The sequence below is a fragment of the Miniopterus natalensis genome, chromosome 4 (assembly GCF_054644295.1).
Source record: "Miniopterus natalensis isolate mMinNat1 chromosome 4, mMinNat1.hap1, whole genome shotgun sequence".
In the NCBI taxonomy this organism is placed as follows: Eukaryota; Metazoa; Chordata; class Mammalia; order Chiroptera; family Miniopteridae; genus Miniopterus; species Miniopterus natalensis.
In genome coordinates, this window is record NC_142084.1 from 57,547,170 (window position 1) to 57,562,599 (window position 15,430).

The 15,430-nt window shown below is 39.9% G+C and overlaps 2 pseudogenes; both read left to right on the forward strand.

Annotated features, from left to right (window-relative positions):
- Nucleotides 1-12: 12 nt before the first annotated feature.
- LOC148093298 (disintegrin and metalloproteinase domain-containing protein 25-like) lies at nucleotides 13-2,200 on the forward strand (annotated as a pseudogene).
- Nucleotides 2,201-12,791: 10,591 nt separating this feature from the next.
- LOC148093299 (disintegrin and metalloproteinase domain-containing protein 20-like) lies at nucleotides 12,792-15,094 on the forward strand (annotated as a pseudogene).
- The last annotated feature ends 336 nt before the right edge of the window (nucleotides 15,095-15,430 follow it).

Below are 15,430 nucleotides of genomic sequence, written 5' to 3' on the forward strand. Positions count from 1 at the left end.
TTCCTCTCACCAATGGCTGTGTATGGTGGCTCCATAATGGCTGTGACTGAGGCCCTGGTGCATGTGAGGAACACTCTCCTGCCACTCTGGCTGTGGGTGATTCTGTTCTCATATGAATGGTCTCTGGTTGTGAACTCCCAACACCGCGGTCCCGCAGAAGTGGTGATTCCCAAGAGGCATGCCAGCCGCATGCAGCCCCCAGGCTGGCTCACTTACAGCCTGCATTTTGGGGGCCAGAGGCACATTGTCCACATGAAAGTTAAGAAGCTTTCCTTGTCCAAGCACCTCCCAGTGTTCACCTACACAGACCAGTGTACTCTCCTTAGGGACCAGCCTTTTGTCCAGAAGGAATGCTCCTATCATGGTTATGTGGAGGGGGACCCAGAATCCCCGTTTGCTCTCAACACCTGTTTGGGATGTTTTCAAGGAATATTACAAATAAATGACATTGTTTATTAAATAGAGCCCAAAAGACATTCTACCACATTTGAACATTTCATATCCAAGATGGACAGTGAAGAGACACAGTTTCCACCCATGAGATGTGGACTCACAGATGAAGAAATAGCAGAACAATTGAAATTTCAAGAGAGTGTTAATTTCACTTTGATGCAGAGTGAGTATGAAGGCTGGTGGACCCACAAGCGGATTCTTGAACTGGCAGTGGTGCTGGACCACAATCGATATCTTCATCACCAAAGTAACACCTCAAGGGTGCAATATGCAATATTCCTTGTTGTCAAGGAAATAGATAAGTTTTTGGACCCACTGGATGTTGATGCGGTTTTAATGGGAATGGAGATCTGGACAGAAAAAAACCTGTTACTATAGAGACCATAGGTGCTCTCCTGGATGCATTTTCCAGATGGAAGACACTTTGCTTTAATAATCGCTTACCCCATGATGTTGCACATGCTTTTGTAAAGAAACACTATGGTATTACTGTTGGCTTAGGCTATGTTGGACAAGTATGAAACTTACATCATAATACTGGGGTTGAAAGTTTCATGACTGATAATTTGCATAGTTTTGCATATATTGTGTCATATGAGATTGGTCATAATTGTGGTATGCATCATGATGATAAAACTTGTGTAAGTGAACATAAACACTACATAATGTATCCAGTACAAGTAAGGGCAAGTAGGTTCAGCAATTGCTGTTATGCAGCCTTCATGAACACCATTGCAAGACGAAACTGTATGTACATTTAATCAAATACAGGGAACATCTTCTTATTTAAACAGTGTGGGAACAGTGTGGTTGAAGAAGGAGAAGAGTGTGACTGTGGCATTTTAAGTTTGTGTATGAAAGATCCATGCTGTGCGTCTAACTGCACTCTCAAACGTGGGGCTGCTTGTGCTTTTGGGCTTTGTTGCAAAAACTGCGGGATTGTGCGATCAGGTGAAGTTTGTAGAATAGAGGAAAATGAATGTGATCTCCCAGAGTGGTGCGATGGGACAACCTACCATTGTCCAGAAGATGTGTATGTGCAGAATGGGATCCCATGTAAGGGCGGTGGCCACTGCTATGCAAAGAGATGCAATAACCGTCAAGTACAGTGTAGGAACATTTTTAGCAAACACTCCCACAGTGCAAATGTGAATTGCTACATGCAAATGAACACACAAGGTGACTGTTTTGGTAACTGTGGTATTAAGAACGCTGCATATGTAGAATGTAACATCTCAGATATCTTGTGTGGGAGGATTCAGTGTGAAAATGTGACAGAAATTCACTATCTGAGAGATCATTCTACTGTGCATTGGACTCGCTTCAATGGCGTCACGTGCTGGAGCACCGACTACCACTTGGGGATGACCATATCTGGCAATGGTGATGTGAAAGATGGTACAGAGTGTGTTAGAGAAGTGTGTCCATAAGCCACTTTTGCTAACTGGTTGTTCACCTAAGACCTGCAATATGAATGGAGTCTGCGACAACAGATATCACTGCCATTGCAACCAGAAGTGGCACCCTCCCTTTTGCCGGAAAGAAGGCAATGGAGGTAGTATTGATAGTGGCCCACCCCCTCCAGAAATATTACAAGAAAAAAGAAAAGGGAAGTTTAGCCTGCTACTACTTTCACTGATTTTTTGTTGTTGTTGTATTATGCTTTTTAATTTTTTGGTTTATGAATGAAAAGAAAGACCAGCCTGAAGATAAGAATATTGCAGATCCACATGATGAAGAAGAGTAACATGTTTCAGTTTCATCTAAAGAGGTGCAAGATGTTCCAATTTCACCTAAGGAAGTACAGTGAAACGTTCTACTGCATTTTAGAAAGAAAAGCAACAATTTACAGTTTCAGAAAAGAAACCCAATCTTATCCAATTTCCCATATGCTAAGTTTTAGTGTCCTGCCTGTAGAAATGTTACAGAATGTGTCACAGACCACTGACACAATCTGAGAATTTTTATTCTTTGGGATCATAAAACATTGGCCATTAAACAATTAGCAAAATATCCGAATTCCTGGAATAGGTCTAGTTTCCATTATTTTAAATAATGTTAGTGTTTAATTTTTCATTAAATTTGTCTTTCTGTGTTTCCTGAGTGAAAGTACAGCTAATGGATAATGTGTATTTGTGTGCTTTTAATTTGCTCTCTCATTTCTAACCATCCTTCCCATTTGTACTCTGCTTTGTCACACAGGGAATGCAAACATACAAATTAAATTTCTCCTTTGCCAGTCCTCTCATTACTAGTTTCTTCAATTGCTGGCAACTAGAGGGGGACTGGAAACCTGGGAAGTGTTTGGATTACTATTCAAATCAGTCATGCCTCATTAACAGCTCTAGCCTTTACAAAGATAGTAACTTTTTTTATTATTATTGATTTCAGAGAGAGGAGGAGAGAGGGAGAGAGATAGAAACATCAATGGTAAGAGAGATGCATTGATCGGCTGCCTCCGGCACGCCCCTTGGGTGGGGATCGAGCCCACAAAATGGCCCTGTGCCCTGATCGAGAATCGAACCACAAATTTCTGGATCCTAGGTCTATGCTCAACCACTGAGCCATGCCCGCTGTGCAAAGATAGTAACTTTCAGGCTGCACATTATGACTATATATAATAAAGGGGAGGGCAAAAGTGGGTTTAAAGTTGTGAGGATACAAAACACAGTTTATTCTTTTATTATTTATTAATTATTGTGTTCTTTCCCATACACATGATGGTAAACCTACTTTTGCCCTACCTCTGTATATAATGTTATAATTAAAATTTTATACATATTACATATTTTTTAGTAACTATCAGAACGAAGAGTACTATCAGGCTCAGTGATACTGGCTCAGCTACCAAGCATGTTTCCCTCAGGTTTAGAGTCTTCAAGGGGATCTTTCAATTCTCCACCAACTCCCTGAGGTTTCAGTACCAGGTTGGCCAACCTTCTCCTCAGGAATTCTAGTCTTAGATCCATGGGACTTATTCCAATGTCGTACATTCCAATAATCCCATTTCTTCCTTTGATCCTCAGTCCTATGAGCAATAGTTACATCTACTTGTTAGTGACTCATGGCTATCTCTGAGATGTTGTTGCATTTTATGACAGATCTCAGCTGACAGGTCATTATCTTAGTATTATAGAGGACACAGAAGGGAGTCTGACATCAGAAGCTTTTAACTTTTTTCACACCACTGCTTGGAACACTTTGTGGACATGGCTTGCTCTTAGACAGAATTTCCTCAAAATCTGGAAAGAGAAAATAACACTTGCCACTGGATCAATTTGTACTTTTTAAAAATTTACCTTTATTGTTGAAAGTATAACAGATGTCCCCATTTTTCACCCCACAACTTCCTCCGCCCAGCTCCAACCCCTCCCCAAGCCTTCACCACACTATTGTCCATGTTCATGGGTTATGCATATATACATATGTTTTTCACTTAACCTTTTCCCCCACCCACCCTCCGCTTCCCCCTGAAATACTTCACAGTGTTGCATGCCTCAATATCTCTGGGTCTATTTCGCTCATGATTTTATTTTGTTCATTAGGTTCCACATATACGTGAGATCATATGATACTTGTCTTTCTCTGCCTGGCTTATTTCACTTAGCATACTACTCTCCACGTTCCTCCATGCTGTCTCAAAGGGTAAGAGATCCTTCTTTTCTACAGCTGCATAGTATTTTATGGTGTCAATGTCCACACCTTTTTTATCTGTTCATCTACTGATGGGCAATTGGGCTGTTTCCAGATCTTAGCCATTGTAAACAGCGCTTCTGTGATCATAGGGGTGTGTATATTCTTTCTGATTGGTTTCTCTGTCTTCTTATGATATATTCCTAGAAGTGGGATCACTAGGTCAAATGGCAGTTTCATTTTTAATTTTTGAGGAAACTCCACACTGTTTTCCATAGTGGTTGTACTACTCTGCCTTCCCACCAGCAGTGCACTAGAGTTCTTTTTCTCTCCACATCCTCGCCAGCACTTGTAGTTTGTTGATTTATTGATGATACCATTCTGCCAGGAGATACCTCACTGTCATTCTAATTTGCATCTCTCTAAGGATTAGTGGCCTTGATCTTTTCTTCATATGTCTCTTGGCCATTTGTATGTCCTGTTTATTTTTATTTTATTGTTTTAACCCACACCCAAGGATATTTTTTCCATTGATTTTCAGACACGGTCAGAGAGAGAGAGAGAAACATCGATGTGAGAGACACATGGATTGGTTGCCTCCAGCACTTGCCCTGATCACCAGGGCTGGGTATTGAGCCTGCAACCAAGGTGTGTGTCCTTGGCCAGAATCAAAACAGGGACCCTTCAGCCCATGGGCCGATGCTCTAAACGCCGAGCCCAACCAGCTAAGGCTGTATGTCCTCTTTAGAGAAGTGTCCATTCAGGTCTCCTTCCCAGCTTTTAATTACATTCTTTGTCTTCCTTTTGTTGAGTTCTATGAATACTTTATGTATTTTGGAATTTAACTCCTTATCAGATGTATCATTGGCAAATATATTCTCCCATACAGTGAGTTCCCTTTTCATTTTGATGCTGGTTTCCTTTGCTATGCAAAACCTTTTTAATTGAGGGGGTCCCATTTTTTAAATTTTTCCTTCGTGTCTCTTGCCCTAAGCGCTATAACTGTAAAATTATGGTACCTGAGAAGTCTGATATTTTGCTGCCTATGATTTCTTTCAGGATTTTTATGGTTTCACACTTAATTTACATCCTTTATCCGTTTTGAGTTTATTCATGTGTCTGGTGTAAGTTGCTGGTCTACTCTGATGTTTTGTTGTTGTTTTTTTAAATCTATCTTTATTGATTTCAGAGAAAGGAAAGGAGAGGGAGTCAGGGAGATAGAAACATCAATGATGAGAGAGTCATTGATTGGCTGCAGCCCACAACATGAGCATGTGCCCTGACCGGGAATCGAACCCTGATCGCCTGGATCCTAGGTCGATGCTCAACCTTTGAGCCACGCCCTGCCGGGCTACTTTGATGTTTTTTCATGTACCTGCCCAATATCCCCAACACCATTTATTAAAGAGACTCACTTTACTCCATTGTCTGCTCTTGTTTCCATTGTCAATCAAATATTAGTTGAGCATAATGGCTTGGGTCAATTTCCTGGTTCTCTGTTCTTCTCCACTGACCTATATGCCTGTTCTTGTGCCAAAACCAAGCTGTTTTGATTACAGTGTCTTTGAAATGTAACTTCATATCCCGTATTGTGATCCCTCCAACTTTGTTCTTCTTTCTCAAGATTGCTGCTGCTCTTCAGGGTCTTTTTTGGTTCCATAAAAATTTTTGAAGTGTTTGTTCTAAATCTATAAAATATGACGTTGCTATTTTAAAGGGGATTTCATTGAATCTATAGATATAGCTTCAGGTAGTGTGGATATTTTATTGATGTTAATTCTACCAATCCACGAACACAGCATAGTTTTTCACCAGTTTCTATCTTTACCTATTTATTTTTCATGACCTGTAATTTTCTGAGTACAGGTCTTTTACTTCCTTGCTTATGTTTATTCTAAGGTGTCTTAATTTTTTTTGTTGCAATGGTAACTGGGATTGTGTCTTTAGTTTCTCTTCCTCTGAGATCATTATTGGTGCATAAAAATGCCATTGACTTCTGGGTGTTAATTTAAATCCTACTACATTCCTGAATGAATTCGTTTATTAAATCTAGTTGTTTCTAGTGAAGTCCTTAGGATTTTCTATGTATAATGTCATGTCATCTGCAAATTATGTCAGTTTTGCTTCCTCCTTTCCAGTTTGGATGCCTTTATTTTTTCCACTTCTCTGATTGCTGTGGCTAAGGCTTCCAGTACTATGTTGAGTAAGAGTGGTGAAAGTGGACATCCCTGCCTTGTTTCCGTTCTTTGAGGGAGTGCTTCTAGTGTTTGCACATTGAGTATGAAGTTGGCTAGAGGTTTGGAATATGTGGCCTTTATTATGTGGATGTATGATCTCTCACTTGGAATTCCCACTTTGCTGAGAGTTTTTATGAAAAATTGGTGTGGGAATTAGTGGAAAATTTTCTGTGTCCAATGATATGATCATGTGATTTTTATCTTTCAATTAGTTTCTGTGATGCATCACATATAGTGATTTGCCAATATTGTACCAACCTTGCATCCTGGAATAAATCCCACTTGGTCATATTGTATGATCTTTTTGATATATTGCTGGATCCAATTTGTTAATATTTTATTGAGGATTTTAGCATCTATGCTCATTAGAAATATTGGCCTGTAATTTTCTTTCTTTGTAGTGTCTTTAACTGGTTTTGGATTTAGGATAATGCTGGCCTTGTGAAAGGAGTTTGGAAGTGTTCCTACCTCTTGGATGTTATGGAATAGTTTGAGGAGGATTGGTGTTAGTTCATCTTTGAAGGTTTGATGAAACTACCTTGTGAAGCCGTTCGGACCAGCGCTTTTGTTTGCTGGGAGTTTTTGTATTACTGCTTCAATTTCATCAGTACTTATTGGTGTATTCAGGTTTTCTTTTTCTTTTCTTTTTTTTTAATATATCTCTATTGATTTCAGAGAGAGGAAAGGAGAGGGAGAGAGAGATAGAAACATCAATGATGAGAGAGTCATTGATCCAGTCCACAACCGGGCATGTGCCCTGACTGGGAATCAAACCCCAATCGCCTGGATCCTAGGTCGAAGCTCAACTGCTGAGCCACGCCCGGCCGGGCAGGTTTTCTGACTTTTCCTGATTCAGTTTTGGAAGATGGTGCTTTTCTAGGAATTTGTTCATTTTGTCCAAGTTGTCCAACTTGTTGGCGTATTGTAGTTCATAGTATTTTCTTACAATCCTTTGTATTTCTTTGGTGTCAGTTGTTACTTCACCTCATTCCTTTCTGATTTTACTTATTTTCTTCCTCTCTCTTTGTTTCTTGATGAGTCTGGCTAAAGGTTCATTAATCTTGTTTATCTTTTCACAGAACCAGCTATTGGATTCATTGATCCTTTGTATTGTTTTGTTAGTCTCTATGTCATTTCTTTCCTGTCTGATCTTTATTAATTCCTTCCTTCTCCTCACTCTGGATTTTCCTTATATTCTCTTTCTAAATCTTTAAGTTGTCATGTTAGATAGTTGATTAGGAATTTTTCTTCTTTCTTGACGTAAGCCTGTAGTGCTATGAACTTCTCTCTAAGGGCTGGTTTTGCTGTGTCCCATAGATTTTGGGTTGTTGAGTGCTAATGTTTGTTTGTTTCCAGAGAGTTTTTTATTTCTATTTTTATTTCAGTGGTAACCCATTCATTGTTTAATACCATGCTATTTAGCCTCCATGTGTTTTAATATTTTTGAGTATTTTTATGGTAATTGATTTATAGTTTCATGCCATTGTGATCCTAGAAGTTCCTTGATATGAATTCAGTCTTCTTGAACTGTAGAGATTTATTCCATGCCCTAAAATGTGGTCTCTTGGAGAATGTTTCATGGGCACTTGAGAAGAGTGTACATTCTACAGCTTTGTTGTGGAAGGCTCAGTAAATGTCAATGAAATCCATTTGATCTAGTGGGTTGTTTATGGTCTCGGTTTCCTTGTTGATTTTTTAGCCTGGAAGATCTATTCAGTGATGTCACTGGGGTGTTAAAGTCCCCTACTATGACTGTATTGCTGTTGATTTCTCCCTTAATGTCCTCCAAAAATGTTTTTTTATATTATGGTGCTCCTATATTAGAGCATATAAATATACCAGGTCTATATCTTATTGTTGTATTGATACCTTTAGAATTATGTAGAGGCCTTTTTTGTCTCTTTTTATGGCCTTTGCTTACATATCTACTTTGTCACATATAACTATTCCTACCCCTAATTTTTTTGTTTCCATTAGCATGGAAAATTCTTTTCCATCCAACCACTTTCTATCTGGGCATATCTTTTGTTCTAAGGTAGGTTGTCTGAAGGCAGCATATATATATGGGTCATGTTTTCTTATCTATTCAGCTACTCTATGTCTTTGGATTGGAGCACTGAATCCATTTAGTTAAGATCATTATTGATAAGCACTTATTTACTGCCATTTTTTTTGCCTTTATATCTATGTTCTCTCACTCTCAATTTCTTGTTCTTCTTAAAGCTCTCCCCTCTTCAACATTTCCAGCAGTGCTGGTTTGGTGGTAAGGTAATACTTTATTCTTTGTTTTTTTTGTCTGGAAAGCTCTTATTTCCTCTTCAAATTTAAAAGATAGACTGGCTGGATAGATTCGTCTTGGGTTCAGGTCCTTGTTTTTCATTGCTTTAAGTGTCTCATGCCAATCCCTTCTGGCCAGAACTGGGTTTTTTTTTGAGGAATCAGCTGACATTATAATTGGTACTCCCTTGTAGGTCACTTTCTGTCTCTCCTTTGCAGCCTTTAAGATTCTGTCTTCATCTTTAATGTTTGTCATTTTTATTATGATGTGATTTTGAGTGGGTCTCTTTGGATTCATCTTAATTGGCATTCTGCGTTTCCTGAACTTGTGTGACTTTTTCCGTCACCAGGTTAGGTAAGATTTCTGTCATCACTTCTTTTATCAGGTTTTGTATTCCTTGCTCAGTCTCTTCTCCTTCTGACAGCTCTATGATGCAGATGTTTTTCTGCTTCATGTTGTCCCAAAGTTCCCTTAAATTATCCTCCTGCTTTTTAATTCTTGTTTCTTTTTGCTTCTCGAATGGGGTGCATTTTCCTAGCTTGCAATCCATGTCACTTATTCAGTCTTCTTCCTCATTTAATCTGCTTTTGATCCCATCCAATATATTCTTGATGTCAGAGATGTTATTTTTCATTTCCAACTGATTTTATTTATGGTTTCAATTTCATGTTTCATGCTATTATAGCCCCTCCAAGTTTTCTGAAATTCTCACAAAGATCCTAGGGCATTATCATTAGTTTGACTCTATATCTGACAGATTGCTTGCGTCCATTTTGTTTGGCTCACTTTCTGGAGTTTCCTTTTTTTATGTGCATTACAGGGTTGTTTCTCTGTCACCCCATTTTTGCTGTTCCTTTGTATTTGTTTTTATGTATTATATCAAATTGCTATGCTTCGCAGCCCTCTTGGTGTGGCCTTATGTAGTAAGTGATTTGTGGTACCCAGTGGTGCAGTCTCTTAAATCTCTTGAGCTGTATGGTCTAGGAAGTTTCCTTGTGTGAATTATTTGGACTCTCCTGTTTTAATAGGGTCTTGAAGGTTGTTGTCCCACTCATGGGAGGAATCTCCTCTCAGACTGGCAAACTGTGAGGCTCAGCTCTGAACACATTGTGTGAGTTGTTGTGCAGGTGCTGACAGAAAAAAACAAAATGAGAAACAAAACAAAAACATACACAAGACTCCAACAACAACAAAAGCCCACACAAATGAAGACAGAATTAGGAAGGAGAAATGAGAACTATAATAGAAGAAAAGAAAATATGAGGAGAAAGTAATGGAAGAAAAAGGAATATGAATATGCAGAATGAAAGAAAGAAAATGGGAATAAAGACAGGAGAAGGGAAATGGTATAAAAGAAAAGAGGAAGAAAATAATTATGAAAAGGGAAATAGTGGAGAAAGCAGAGAGACAAAAAATAAAAAAAGAAAAATAAAGAGAAAGCAGAAAAGGAGGAATAAATAGGGTAAGAAAAGGGAGGAGAGAATTAGATCTATAAAACAAAAAAGAGACTAAAATAATAACAAATAAATAAACAAGAAAGATAAGAAGGGCAAAAAAGAAAAGTATCATTCAACTCAGGAGCAGTTAGTGCCTCCTGGGTCTTCCCTTTGGAGCCTGCTCTTCTGATGACTGAGGCTGACTGTTCTGTCTGCCAATTCTGGACTCCCCAGGAGGTACTTAGGTGCTAACCATTCTCAGAAACTGTCCTCCTTTGGCCCTCAGCAACCTGCTTGACTTCAAGCAATGCACAGTTTGTGTCTTTCTTTTCAGGACTTGGCTGCACGTGGGAGGGGCCAGGTTGCACTCTAAGGCTGGTTTGTTAGCAGCAGGGGACCCAGGGATGGGTCAGCAAACTTCCCCATGTTCTCTGGGCTCTGCCTGTGCCTGCCTTCACCTGCCAGCCAGCTGGCAATCTTAATCACTCAAAAGTCTGTTTCTGAAAGGGCTTTAGACCTGATCAGGAGTCTAAACCTCTGGGTCTCCTGTGACAGTAGGTACCCTTCAGATTTCAAGGAAAGTGATGGGTGTATTTCCCTCTCCCAGAGCTGCTACTCTGAGAGTGTCCCAGAATATGTCCCTGCCCTCGGCTGGGCAGATTTTCTTGTATACAGTCCAGTGGGATCAGCTGGGAACTTGGTGTTTCAATCAGCTCTCCTGTGAAGGCCTAGCAACAGACAGGTTCCCAGGTTAGTGGGACAGTCAGCTCTATGCCCACACCAGTGACTGAGTCTGTTCAAACTCTTAGGCTTGACCTCAGCATAGGTCTAGATGCAGTATGTGGCAGGCAGGGCTTCTGAGGCTGTGGCAGGCTGTACCACCAAAGGTAGGGTTTTTTCCTTTGCCTGAGCTGTGGCTTCTGGAAGAAGTTATAGCCTCTCAGGAAAGAGTGCTGTTACAGTGTGCTGGGGTGTGACCACATGCACATCTTCTGGCCACCTCTGTCCTGCCCCAGCCTCTCCTCAGGCACCTTCAGTCTCCACTGCCCTCCTTCACTGAACTCTCAGGTGAGTAGCTTCAAATGAAAATGCTGTGCTCTTGATTTTCAAAGAAAACTGCCTCTTTATTGCCCACCAGCTCTGGTCTGCCAGCTCTCCCCTCCCACCGGTGTTGGATAAAGCTGCCCTAACCTGGTGAAAGGAATAGAATAAAGGTCCAAGGGGCACTGAGAGTCCCAAACAAGATGAACCCAAAGAGGCCCACACCAACACACAACATAATCCAAATGGAAAAGGTTAAAGACAAAAAATCTTGAAAGTAGCAAGAGAAAAGAAATGAGCTCCCACAAGACTGTCAGCTGATTGCTCACCTGAAATTTTGCTCGCCAAAAGGATTGGCAAGAAATATTTCTAGTGGCTAAAAGCCAAGATTACTCTACCCAGCAAAGCTATCCTTTAGCATTGAAGGATATGTAAATAGCTTCCTGGAAAAGAAAAGTTAAGATTTCATCAATACTGAACCGGTATTATATGAAATATTAAAGTGTCTTCTTGAAGAAGAGGAAGAAGAAAGATTAAGAATATCAGTAATCGAATTGCAATAAATACATGCCTATCAGCAATTGAATCCAAAATAAAAAAACAAATACATATAAAGGAACAGGCTGAACAGAAACAAACTCATTATGATGGTCGCCAGATGGGAGGAGGGTTGGGGGCTTTGGTAAAACAGGTGAAGGGATTAAGAAGTTCAGATTGGTAGTAACAGAATAGACATGAGGATGTAAAGTACAGCAAAGGGAATAGAGTCAATAATATTGTCATAAGTCTGTGTGGTGTTAGATGGGTATGAGATTTATCGGGATAATCACTTAATAAGTTATAAAGGTCTAATCCTGGGGCTTACTCTTAAATCTAACATAATATTGTATGTCAACCGTGATGGAAAATTAAAATTAATTTAAAATAATAATAAAAACAAGATAAAATTGAAAAGAAAACCTATACATTAATACTTATTCCAAATCAATAACAATACAGGCATAAATTGAGATTCTCTCTCAAACATGGGATATGTTCATCTTTCCATTAAGACCCTTTGTTTTATATATATATATTGTGAAAATGTTCACACATGTTCATGTATTTAAACAACTATCATTAATCACTGTGTGTTATTCATCTAGGTTCAATAAGCATCAGTCTATTATAAATCACCACTGTTTTTGGTACACCCACAGTCTCACACTGCCTTATAATTTCTTTTTTTTTTAAATATATTTATAATGACTTTTAGAGAGAGACGAAGGGAGAGGGAGAAAGAGATAGAAACATCAATTAGAGAGAAACATGTATGAGCTGCCTCCTGCACAGCCCCTGCTGGGGATAGGGCCCACATGAGTCCTGACCAGGAATTAAACCAGTGACCTCTTGGTGCATGGGATGATGCTCGGCCAATGCAGCCACACTGGTCGGGCTGCCTTAAAATTCCTTATGGGAAAGTGCATGCAATATTCTGAGTGATTCCTTGAGCCAAACACTAGTCTATTTTTACTCTTATCTTTCTCTTCCCCCTCCACCTTCGCCTGCTCATAATCCCAGACCCAGTCTCTGCTCTTCTTTTTGTTTTCTCTTTTAGTGTGCTGCTCTGATGACCCTGCCAGAGAACAGATTCAAAGTCAATGCTGAATACCCAGCTCAGAGGGACAAGACAGAACAGTGATGCTTGCCACCCGTCCCATTTTCCTCTCACCAATGGCTGTGTATGGTGGCTCCATAATGGCTGTGACTGAGGCCCTGGTGCATGTGAAGAACACTCTCCTGCCACTCTGGCTGTGGGTGCTTCTGTTCTCATATGAATGGTCTCTGGTTGTGAACTCCCAACACCGCGGTCCCGCAGAAGTGGTGATTCCCAAGAGGCATGCCAGCCGCATGCAGCCCCCAGGCTGGCTCACTTACAGCCTGCATTTTGGGGGCCAGAGGCACATTGTCCACATGAAAGTTAACAAGCTTTTCTTGTCCAAGCAGCTCCCAGTGTTCACCTACACAGACCAGGAGGCTCTCATTGAGGACCAGCCTTTTGTCCAGAATGACTGCTACTACCATGGTTATGTGGAGGGGGACCCAGAATCCCAGGTTATCCTCAGTACCTGTTTGGGGGGGTTTCAAGGAATATTACAGACAAATGACATTATTTATTTAATAGAGCCCAAAAGACATTCTACTACATTTGAACATTTCATATCTAAGATGGACAGTGAGGAAATACAGTCTCCACCCATGAGATGTGGACTGACAGATGAAGAAATAGCACAACAATTGAAATTTCAAGAGAGTGTTAATTTCACTTTGATGCAGAGTGGGGTGGAAGGCTGGTGGACTCACAGTCGGGTTCTTGAACTAGCAGTGGTGGTGGGCCACGATCGATATCTTCATCTCCAAAGTAACACCTCAAAGGTGCAGTATGAAATATTCTTAATTATCAATGAATTATCTATGTATTACGATCAATTACAAGTATTTGTGGCTTTAGCAGGAATTGAGATCTGGACTGAAAAAGACATCATTCTTAGAAATGATACTATACGAAATTTCCTGCAGGATTTTGGCATATGGAAGGCATATAGCTTTAATGATCGCATACCCCATGATGCTGCACAGGTTATTTTCAAGGCTCCTTTTGGTCTTTCTATTGGCCACAGCCTTACTGGAAGAATATGTGAATCACAAAAAAATTGTGGGGTTGGAGTTTTCACTAGAGATAATTGGCACACTTTTGCAAATCTACTGGCACATTTGATTGGTCATAATTTGGGTATGAGTCATGATGAAGAATATTGTGTATGTGCAGCAAAACACTGCATAATGGTTCCGAAACTACTCATGGCAACTAAATTCAGCAACTGCAGTTTTGCTGGCTTCGCGAATACCATGTCAATAACAAACTGTACATACATTAGAAATAATGTAAACTACTTCACATTTAAACAGTGTGGAAACAGTGTAGTTGAAGAAGGAGAAGAGTGTGATTGTGGCACTTTAAGTTTGTGTATGAAAGATCCATGCTGTATGACAAACTGCACTCTCAAACGTGGGGCTGCTTGTGCTTTTGGGCTTTGTTGCAGAGACTGCCAGATTCTGCGATCAGGTGAAATTTGTAGAATAGAGGAAAATGAATGTGATCTCCCAGAGTGGTGCGATGGGAGATCCTACCATTGTCCAGAAGATGTGTATGTGCAGAATGGGATCCCATGTAAGGGCGGTGGCCACTGCTATGAAAAGAGATGCAATAACCGTCAAGTACAGTGTAGGAACATTTTTGGCAAAGACGCTAAGAGTGCAAATCAGATTTGCTACATGCAAATGAACACACAAGGTGACCGTTTTGGTAACTGTGGTATCAAGAACGCTGCATATATAGAATGTAACATCTCAGATATCTTGTGTGGGAGGATTCAGTGTGAAAATGTGACAGAAATTCCCCGACTGATAGATCATTCTACAGTGCATTGGACTCGCTTCAATGGCGTCACATGCTGGGGTACAGACTACCACTTGGGGATGACCATATCTGACATAGGTGATGTGAAAGATGGTACAGAGTGTGGTAAAGAACATATCTGTGTTGAAAGGAAGTGTGTCCATACGTCACTTCTGTTAAGAAATTGTTCACCTAAGACCTGCAATATGAATGGGGTCTGCAACAACAGAGAAAACTGCCATTGCCACTATGAGTGGAACCCTCCCTTCTGCCTGAAAGCAGGCAATGGAGGTAGTATTGATAGTGGCCCACCCCCTGGGAGAAAATTGCAAAGAAAAGGAAAAGAGAAGTTTAACCTGCTACTACTTTTGTTGATTCCTTTTTTTACTGCATTATGCTTGCTAGTTTGGTGCTGTATGCAAGGCAAAAAAGACCAGAAGGAAGTTAACAAAAACCCACAAGGAAAAACATAAGAAGAGTAAATGTCACGCCTTTACCTAAGGAAGAAGAGCAACATATTTCAGTTTCATCTAAAGAGGTGCAAGATGTTACAGTTTCATCTAAGGAAGAACAGTGAAATGTTATACTGCATTTTAGAAAGAAAAGCAACAATTTACAGTTTCAGAAAAGAAACCCAATCTTATCCAATTTCCCATATGCTAAGTTTTAGTGTCCTGCCTGCAGAAATGTTACAGAATGTGTCACAGACCACTGACATAATCTGAGAATTTTTATTCTTTGGCATCATAAAACATTGGCCATTAAACAATTAGCAAAATATCCGAATTCCTGGAATAGGTCTAGTTTCCATTATTTTAAATAATGTTAGCGTTTAATTGTTCCTGGGATTTGTCTTTCTGTGTTTCCTGAGTGAAAGTACAGCTAATAGATAATGTGTATTTATGTGCTTTTA